The sequence below is a fragment of the Colobus angolensis genome, unplaced genomic scaffold (assembly GCF_000951035.1).
Source record: "Colobus angolensis palliatus isolate OR3802 unplaced genomic scaffold, Cang.pa_1.0 Scaffold63, whole genome shotgun sequence".
NCBI lineage: Eukaryota > Metazoa > Chordata > Mammalia > Primates > Cercopithecidae > Colobus > Colobus angolensis.
The window spans coordinates 7,322,242-7,330,010 of record NW_012119932.1 but is presented as its reverse complement, the minus strand read 5'-3'; the positions used below and the strand labels follow the sequence as shown (position 1 = coordinate 7,330,010).

The 7,769-nt window shown below is 38.3% G+C and overlaps 1 protein-coding gene across 1 annotated transcript in view; it reads left to right on the top strand.

Moving 5' to 3' along the window:
* Window positions 1–7,769, top strand: part of MALRD1 (MAM and LDL receptor class A domain containing 1) — a 725,579-nt gene that overhangs the window by 323,146 nt on the left and 394,664 nt on the right. The gene's annotated exons all lie outside the window — the stretch shown is intronic.

Sequence of the window (7,769 nt, the reverse complement as noted above, 5' to 3'; positions counted from 1 at the left end):
CTGAACAGCGAGTGTACCTGTCTGATTCTTGCTTTGGAAGCTTCCTCTCAGGGGTGTACTCCACCATGTGAGGTGTGGGGTGTCGGTCTGCCCCTGGTGGAGGGTGTCTCCCAGTTAGGCTACTCAAGGGTCAGGGACCCACTTGAGCAGGCAGTCTGTCCGTTCTCAGATATCACCCTCCATGTTGGGAGATCCACTGCTCTCTTCAAAGCTGTCAGACAGAGTCGTTTGCCTCTGCAGAGGTTTCTGCTGCTTTTGTTGTTGTTGTTGTTATTGTTTAGCTGTGCACTGTCCCCAGAGGTGGAGTCTACAGAGACTGGCAGGCCTTCTTGAGCTGCTGTGAGCTCCACCCAGTTCAGACAAGCTGAAGCTTTGTTTACCTACTTAATCCTCAGCAGTGGTGGGCGCCCCTTCCACAGCCTCGCTGCTGCCTTGCAGTTAGATGGCAGACTGCCGTGCTAGCAACGAGGAAGGCTCTGTGGCCGTGGGACCCTCCTGGCCAGGTATGGGATATAATCTCCTGGTGTGCCCGTTTGCTTAAAGCGCAGTATTGGGGTGGGAGTTACCCGATTTTCCAGGTGTTGTGTGTTCCCCTGGCTAGGAAAAGGGATTCCCTTCCCCCTTGCGCTTCCCAGGTGAGGTGATGCCTCGCCCTGCTTCAGCTCTCACCGATCAGGCTGCAACAGCTGACCAGCACCGATTGTCCAGCACTCCCTAGTGAGATGAACCCAGTACCTCAGTTGAAAATGCAGAAATCACCGGTCGTCTGTGTCGCTCGCGCTGGGAGCTGGAGACTGGAGCTGTTCCTATTCGGCCATCTTGCTCTGCCCTCAATGCTTGAATTTCTTATACCGCTCACTCTGCTATGGAAACCACCATTTGATATTCTAATACTTTGCCTTTAATGGATACTTCTTTCCCGGTAACTGTAGATAATATTGAAAGTATTATTTTGTGAGGTGTATTACTAGTAACGTTCCTCTAATGGTAACATACCCTCACTCCCTCCAAATCTAATCGGGTCATATAAATAACACACATAAACAAAGACAATGAAAAAGTAATTTCATATGAGGTTGTTTGAACAGACTCGAAGGAGATGTGGAAATTAGCTAAGCAGACATCAGACAAAAGAGTATCCCAGGGATAGGAAGCATCCCAGGTGAAGGTACCAAGACAGGGCATGCCTGACAAATTGAAAGAAGAGGCCAGTGTAGCTGAAAAACTAAAGCTGGAAGAAGGTAGTGGGATAGGAGGTCAGAGAGGAGATGGAGAGGCAGGTTTTGTAGGTTACTACAAGGACTTTAGTTTTTATTTTGAGCAAAATGGAAAAAAAAAAAAAAGAAAACCCTTTCAGTGATGTGATCTGCCTCACATTTAGAAAGAATCTTTTTGGCAATAATGTAGAGAGATTTCAGAATAATCAGGTAAGAGCAGCAGGACTACTTAGGAGGATGTTGAAGTAATGCAAGCAAGAAATGGTAATGCCGTAGACCAGTGTGGTGGCAAAGAAGATAGCAAGAGGTGGTTAAGTGAAAGACAAGATGTGAGGTGAGAGGTAAAAAGAGGAATTAAGAGAGATTCTTGATCTGAGGCCCTTGAGGGATGAATTTGCCATCAGAGGAAATGAGGAAGACTGTGGGAGGAGCAGATTTCATAGGGGAGAGTTCAGACATTCAGTTTGGACATATTCAGTTTAAATGTCCATCGTCTAGGCACGTATAGATGTCAACCTAGCATCTGAATACAAATCTAAGCTTTGAGGGAGGCTTGAGAGGCAGATATTAATCTAGACATTGTCAGAATTAAAGTCATATGCATATAAAATCATCAAAGAATGAATAGACATTTATTCCTTGAAGAATGAATAATAGAGGGTAAGAGAAGATCCAGAGAAGAATGAAGAACAAGGAACTAAGCCCTGGGAAATTCAACGTTATGAGATCAAGAGATAAAGAAAAAGCAACAAAGGAAACAGACAGAGAGAGACCAGAGTGAAAGGAAGACGATCAGGTGAACAGTGGTCTGGAAGCCAAAGGAAAATGAGGATTACCCAGGAGTGACTATGTCAAGTGTTGCTGCTGGATTAGACAAAATAAGGTCTGAAACTGGCCATTAGATTTAGCAGTGTGCTAGGCAGTGGTGAATTTTATGAGAGCAGTTTTGCACTGTGTGTGTCTTATTTCTTAACCTTGAAATTCCTTGTATGATGACAGAACTTGTAGTGAAATGAGACTGTAAGAAATGGCCCAAATTCTTAGAGAATGCCAGAAGTTGACCAGGAGATTGAGAGAAGACAGTAAATAAGAAGCAACTGGAAGTTTCACAAGTGGGAGACATAGGTCTTAAAGGATGAATGAGTCTTGATGAGACTAGGAGTTACAGAAGGAGGGTATGTCCTGTGAGAAGAGCAGAGCCAGGATATAGTGCCCTGGCTTCCAAAGAATCATCAGGAATTTCTTCAAAAATTCTAACTCCCAAGACATCCCACTTCCAGTGTCCAATAAATCAGTATTTCTGTGGTTAAGGACTGATCATCAGGTGATTCTAATATGCAACCAGGATGGAAAATATTGCATTGCAGTAAAAAAGAGAGTAGTGTTTTGTGAAGGCCCTGAGAATATGAAGGAGTTTGTTTACAAACACAGAATCCTAGGGCATGATGGAAAGGATTGTGAAGGGGCCAAAAGTTAAAAAAATATAGGCATGGGAGGAGAAAGGGGAAAACAGTTTTTGCATTAGACAACAAGAAAGAACTGGAAATCACTTTTTTGAGATAAAAATGTAAGGATCACAGTGATCAGTGTCAAGGATGAAATTAACTGAGGGTGATGCTCTGTGGATCTTGCAAAGGTAGCACCTTGCACTATAATTGTTTAATAACAACTGACATGATTTAAATTTATTACTTGATATGCTAACTTAAAATGACTACCTTATTTCCTGTTAAATGATTGGTAGGAATGAAATCATTGCATAATTCCCCAAAATATGCTTCTGTGTCACAAATATGTTCCTTAGCACTCACAATTTGGTTCCTTCTTAGGAGCTCTAAAAACCAAAAGACTACATTTTTAATGTCCTAAATAATATGTGTGTTTGGGTTTCTGATAAAGTTAATCTTTACTGAAATATAAGGCAAGTTTGAAATTACAGAATTATTGGCATTATCTTGGTTATCAAGCTAAAACTAAACTATTTTTTACTGTATGAGTTCCTAAACTATGTTCTAGTTAAATAAAAACCAAAAATGGTCCTATAATAATCTATTTTGAATGGTTGAGTGTAAGTGAAACAACATATTACATTTCTCTTGGAAGAAAAATATTATTGTATGAAACTGAATATGTTTCATATCCCAAAGAACTTAATTTGTTAGAAAACTTCAGCTTCACTTGAAATGCCAATTGGCTGTACTCTACTTACATAATAGGGGTGAGATGTGCAGTTTAAAATACTTTAATTTTTAACTCTATCATTGTTCCAAGAAAATGTCCTTAATTCAATTTAGGATTCTTTCCACGTAAGCTATTTATTTCATTTCTGTGGAAAGAATATTGGGGATTAGCGTATTTGAGTGCTATTATTTTAACAGATATTTGGTCTTCCCAACCTACCACCACATCATCTGCTTTCACAGATATATGAATAGATTACAAAAATAACATTTCTTAGAAGAATGTCATTTAAAATTTTTAAGTTGTTTATATAAAATTTTGTGTGTCAAACCATAAAAATGAAAACACATACCTGTTTTTACTTTGAAATATATTTTATTTAAAATGAAATAAAATGAAAAGGAAGATGCTTAAAAATTTTAGATCCAGTTTTCCTACTCATTTGTCTGTAGTTACATCTCTGTTCTGCCTTCTGAGATTATTTTCTTCATTCTTTAAATACGCTAACTCTAAGAAATGCCTTTAATGATGATTTTTTGGGGGTTACCTGTAATTAACTTAAATACTTTTACTTCAGCAGAGTGTTTGAAAATAGTTGAATTGGACATACTACAGGTTTAGGTTGGAAGTTATCTTCTGTTAGATATTTTCGACAGACATTTTATCACTCTCGGTTTCTAATTTTGCGGTCAAGAAATCAGCTCTGGGTCTAATTGTCACACCTTTTAAGCAAAGTGTTTTTTTTTTCCTTTTAAGCTTTTGTGATTTTCTCTTTGTCTCTGGTATTCCACTCAATATTATGATGTGTATTAGGATGGGTTTCTTATTCGTCCTGTTTGAGATTCAAGGCCGGGCGCAGTGGCTCAAGCCTGTAATCCCAGCACTTTGGGAGGCCGAGACGGGCGGATCACGAGGTCAGGAGATCGAGACCATCCTGGCTAACACGGTGAAACCCCGTCTCTACTAAAAATACAAAAAACTAGCCGGGCGAGGTGGTGGGCGCCTGTAGTCCCAGCTACTCGGGAGGCTGAGGCAGGAGAATGGCGTAAACCCGGGAGGCGGAGCTTGCAGGGAGCTGAGATCCGGCCACTGCACTCCAGCCCCGACTCCGTCTCAAAAAAAAAAAAAAAGATTTCTCAATCTGAGAATTGACATGTTTTATAAATTCTAAAAATAATCCAAGCTACTATGTGTTTTGAATATTGCTTTCTCTCATTTGCTCTTTTCTCTCCTTTGGATCTCTGATGAGACTTACCTTGAGTCTTCTCCCCTGATCCTTTCATTTTGGTATACAATACGATGAATTCTGACAAATGCAGACCAGCATAAATTCAACTACACCAAAATAGAGAACATCTACCTCAACCTAGAAACTTTCCTATTCTTCTTCCGAGTAATGCTGCCAGCACTCAGAGACAACCAGTATTTTGATGTCTATTACCATACATTAGATTTGTTTGTCATGAGCTTCCTATCAATTATGTGAATTTTAGAGCAGCGATCCACAACTTTTTGGCACCAGGGACCAGTTTCATGGAAGACAGTTTTTCCACATTACTGAGGAATAGGGGGAAGGAGTGGTTTAGGGATGATTCAAGTATATTACATTTATTGTGTACTTTATTTCTATTATTATTACTACACTGTAATATCTAATGAAATAATTATACAACTTACCATAATGTAGAATCAGTGGGAGCCCTGAGTTTATTTTCCTGCAACCAGATGGTCCCATCCGGGGATGCTGGGAGACAGTGACAGATCATCAGGCATTAGGTTCTCATAAGGAGCAAACACCCTAGATCCCTCACATGTGCAGCAAATAATAGGGTTTGCGCTCCTGCAAGAATCGAGTGCTGCCGCTGATCTGACAAGAGGTGGAGTTTGGGTGGTCATGTGAGTGATGGGGAGTAGCTATAAATACAGATAAAGCTTAGCTCACTCACCCGTGCTCACCTCTTGCTATGTGGCCCAGTTCCTAACAGGCCATGGACTGGTACCAGTCCATGGCTCAGGGTTTGGGGACCCCTTTTCTAGGGTGTCTGACTCCTTTATCTCAACATAATACTTTTGTAATGTATTCATATTGTTCTATCATTAACTTGTTTATTTTAAATTAATGAATAGCATTTTATTGTATGACTATTTCACAATGTGCTTATGTGTCCTGGTGATGAACATATGGTTTGGTTCAAACCATTAGGCATTGTGCATTAGGCTGCTGTGAAAATGTTTGTACACATCTCCTTGTAAGTACCTGGAACTTTGGTTGCTGGGTCCAGAAGTATGACTTACTTTATAAGAAATAACTAAACAATTTTCCAATATGTATATCACTTTATAATCTCACTGGCAAATTTCAGTGTATGAAATTTGTCGTTACCCCACATCTTCACCAGTATTTGGTTTGTCAGTGTCTTTAAGTTTAGCAATTCTAGAGGGCATAAAGTCTTACATTGTGCTTTCAATTTGCTTTTTAAAAAAATTTAAATTGTCACATCGTAATTGTATTTATTTATGGGGTACATAGTGATACTGCAATACATGCAATGTGTAGTGATCAGATGAGGGTAATTAGCATATCCATTTCAAATATTTATTATTTATTTGTATTGGAAACATTCAGTATCCTCCTTCTAGCTGTTTGAAACTTAATATATTATTGTTAGCTATAGTCATCCTAGTATGTATAGTACACTAGATCTTACTCTTTCTCTCTAGCTGTGGTTTTATACCTTTAGCAAATCTCTCCCTATCCTTCTCTTCCTCCTACCCTTCCAAGCCTCTAGTATTCTCTGTTCTCCGTTTACTTCTAGATCAACTTTATTTTAGCTTCTACATATGAGTGAGAACATGTGTTGTTTAACTTTATTCCTGGCTTATTTCACTTAACATAATGTCTCCAGTTCCATCCATGTTGCTGCTCACAACAGGGATTTCATTCCTTTTTATGACTGAATAAGATTGCATTGTGTATTTATACCACATTTTCTTTATCCATTCACCTGTTATTGGACACCAAGGCTTATTTATTATCTTGACTATTGTGAATAGTGCTGCAGTAGATGTAAGAGTGCAGATATCTCTTTGATGTACTAATTATTGTTCCCTCTTTGGATAAATGTCCGTAGGGGGATTGTATGGCAGTTATATTTGAAGTTTTCTGAGGAACCTCCATACTGTTCTTCATAGTGGCTGCACTAGTTTTCATTCTCAAGAACAGTGTATGAAAGTTCTCTTTTCTCTGCATTCTCACCGGTATTTGTTATTTTTTGTCTTATTGTACAATAGCCATCCTAACAAGGGTGACGTGATACCTCATTGTGATTTTGATTTGCATTTCCCTGGTAATTAGTGATATTGATCATTTTTTTTCATATAATTGTTGGGCATTTTTGTGTGTTGTGAGAAATGTTTGTTCAGATCATTTGCGTATTTTTAAATTGGAGGAGTATTATTATTTTTGCTGTTGAGATGTATGGTTTCCTCATATATTCTGGATATTAGTCCTCTGTTGGATGGATACTTTACAGTATTTTCAATGCAACAGGCTGTTTTTTACTCTGTTGATTGTTTGCTGTGCAAAAATTTTTTATTTTTATATAATCCCATGTATTTACTTTGTTTTATCTTTGTTTGTTTTGTTTGTTTTTTGCCTGTGCTTTTTTGGTTTTATTCATGAATTGATTTCCCAGCCAAAACTCCTGAAGCATTTCCCTTATATTTTCTTCTAGTAGGCTTAGTTTTGTGTCTTAAATTAGGCCTTTGATCAATTTTAATTTTGTATAGGCTGAGAGGTGGGGGTCTAGTTTCATTCTTCTGCATGTGGATATCTAGTTTTCCCTAGCACCATTTATTGAAGACGCTGTCCTTTCTCCAATGTCTGTTCTTGGTGCCTTTGTCAAAAATCAATTGACTGTAGAATTGTGGATTCATTTTGGGGTTCTGTATTCTGTTCCATTGGTCTATGTTTCTGTTTTTATGCCAATACCATGCTATTTTGGTTACTACGCTTTGTAATGTATTTTGAAGTTCAGTAGTGTGATGCCTGCAGCTTTGTTCTTTTGGTTGAGGATTGCTTTGACTATTTGGGGTCTTTTGTAATTCCGTATCAATTTTAAGATTTTTTTTATATCTGTGAAGAATGTCATTGATATTTTGATAGAAATTGTATTGAGTCTGTAGATTTCTTATATAGTATGGTTATTTTAACAATATTGATTCTTCTGCTCAGTGATCATGGGATGTTTTTCCATTTGTTTGTATACTCTTCAGTTTCCTTCCTCAGTGTTTTGGAGTTTGCCTTGTAGACTTCAATTTGCTTTTTCCTGATAGCTTTTTGCTTGTGCTTGTTGGTAATTTGTATATGTG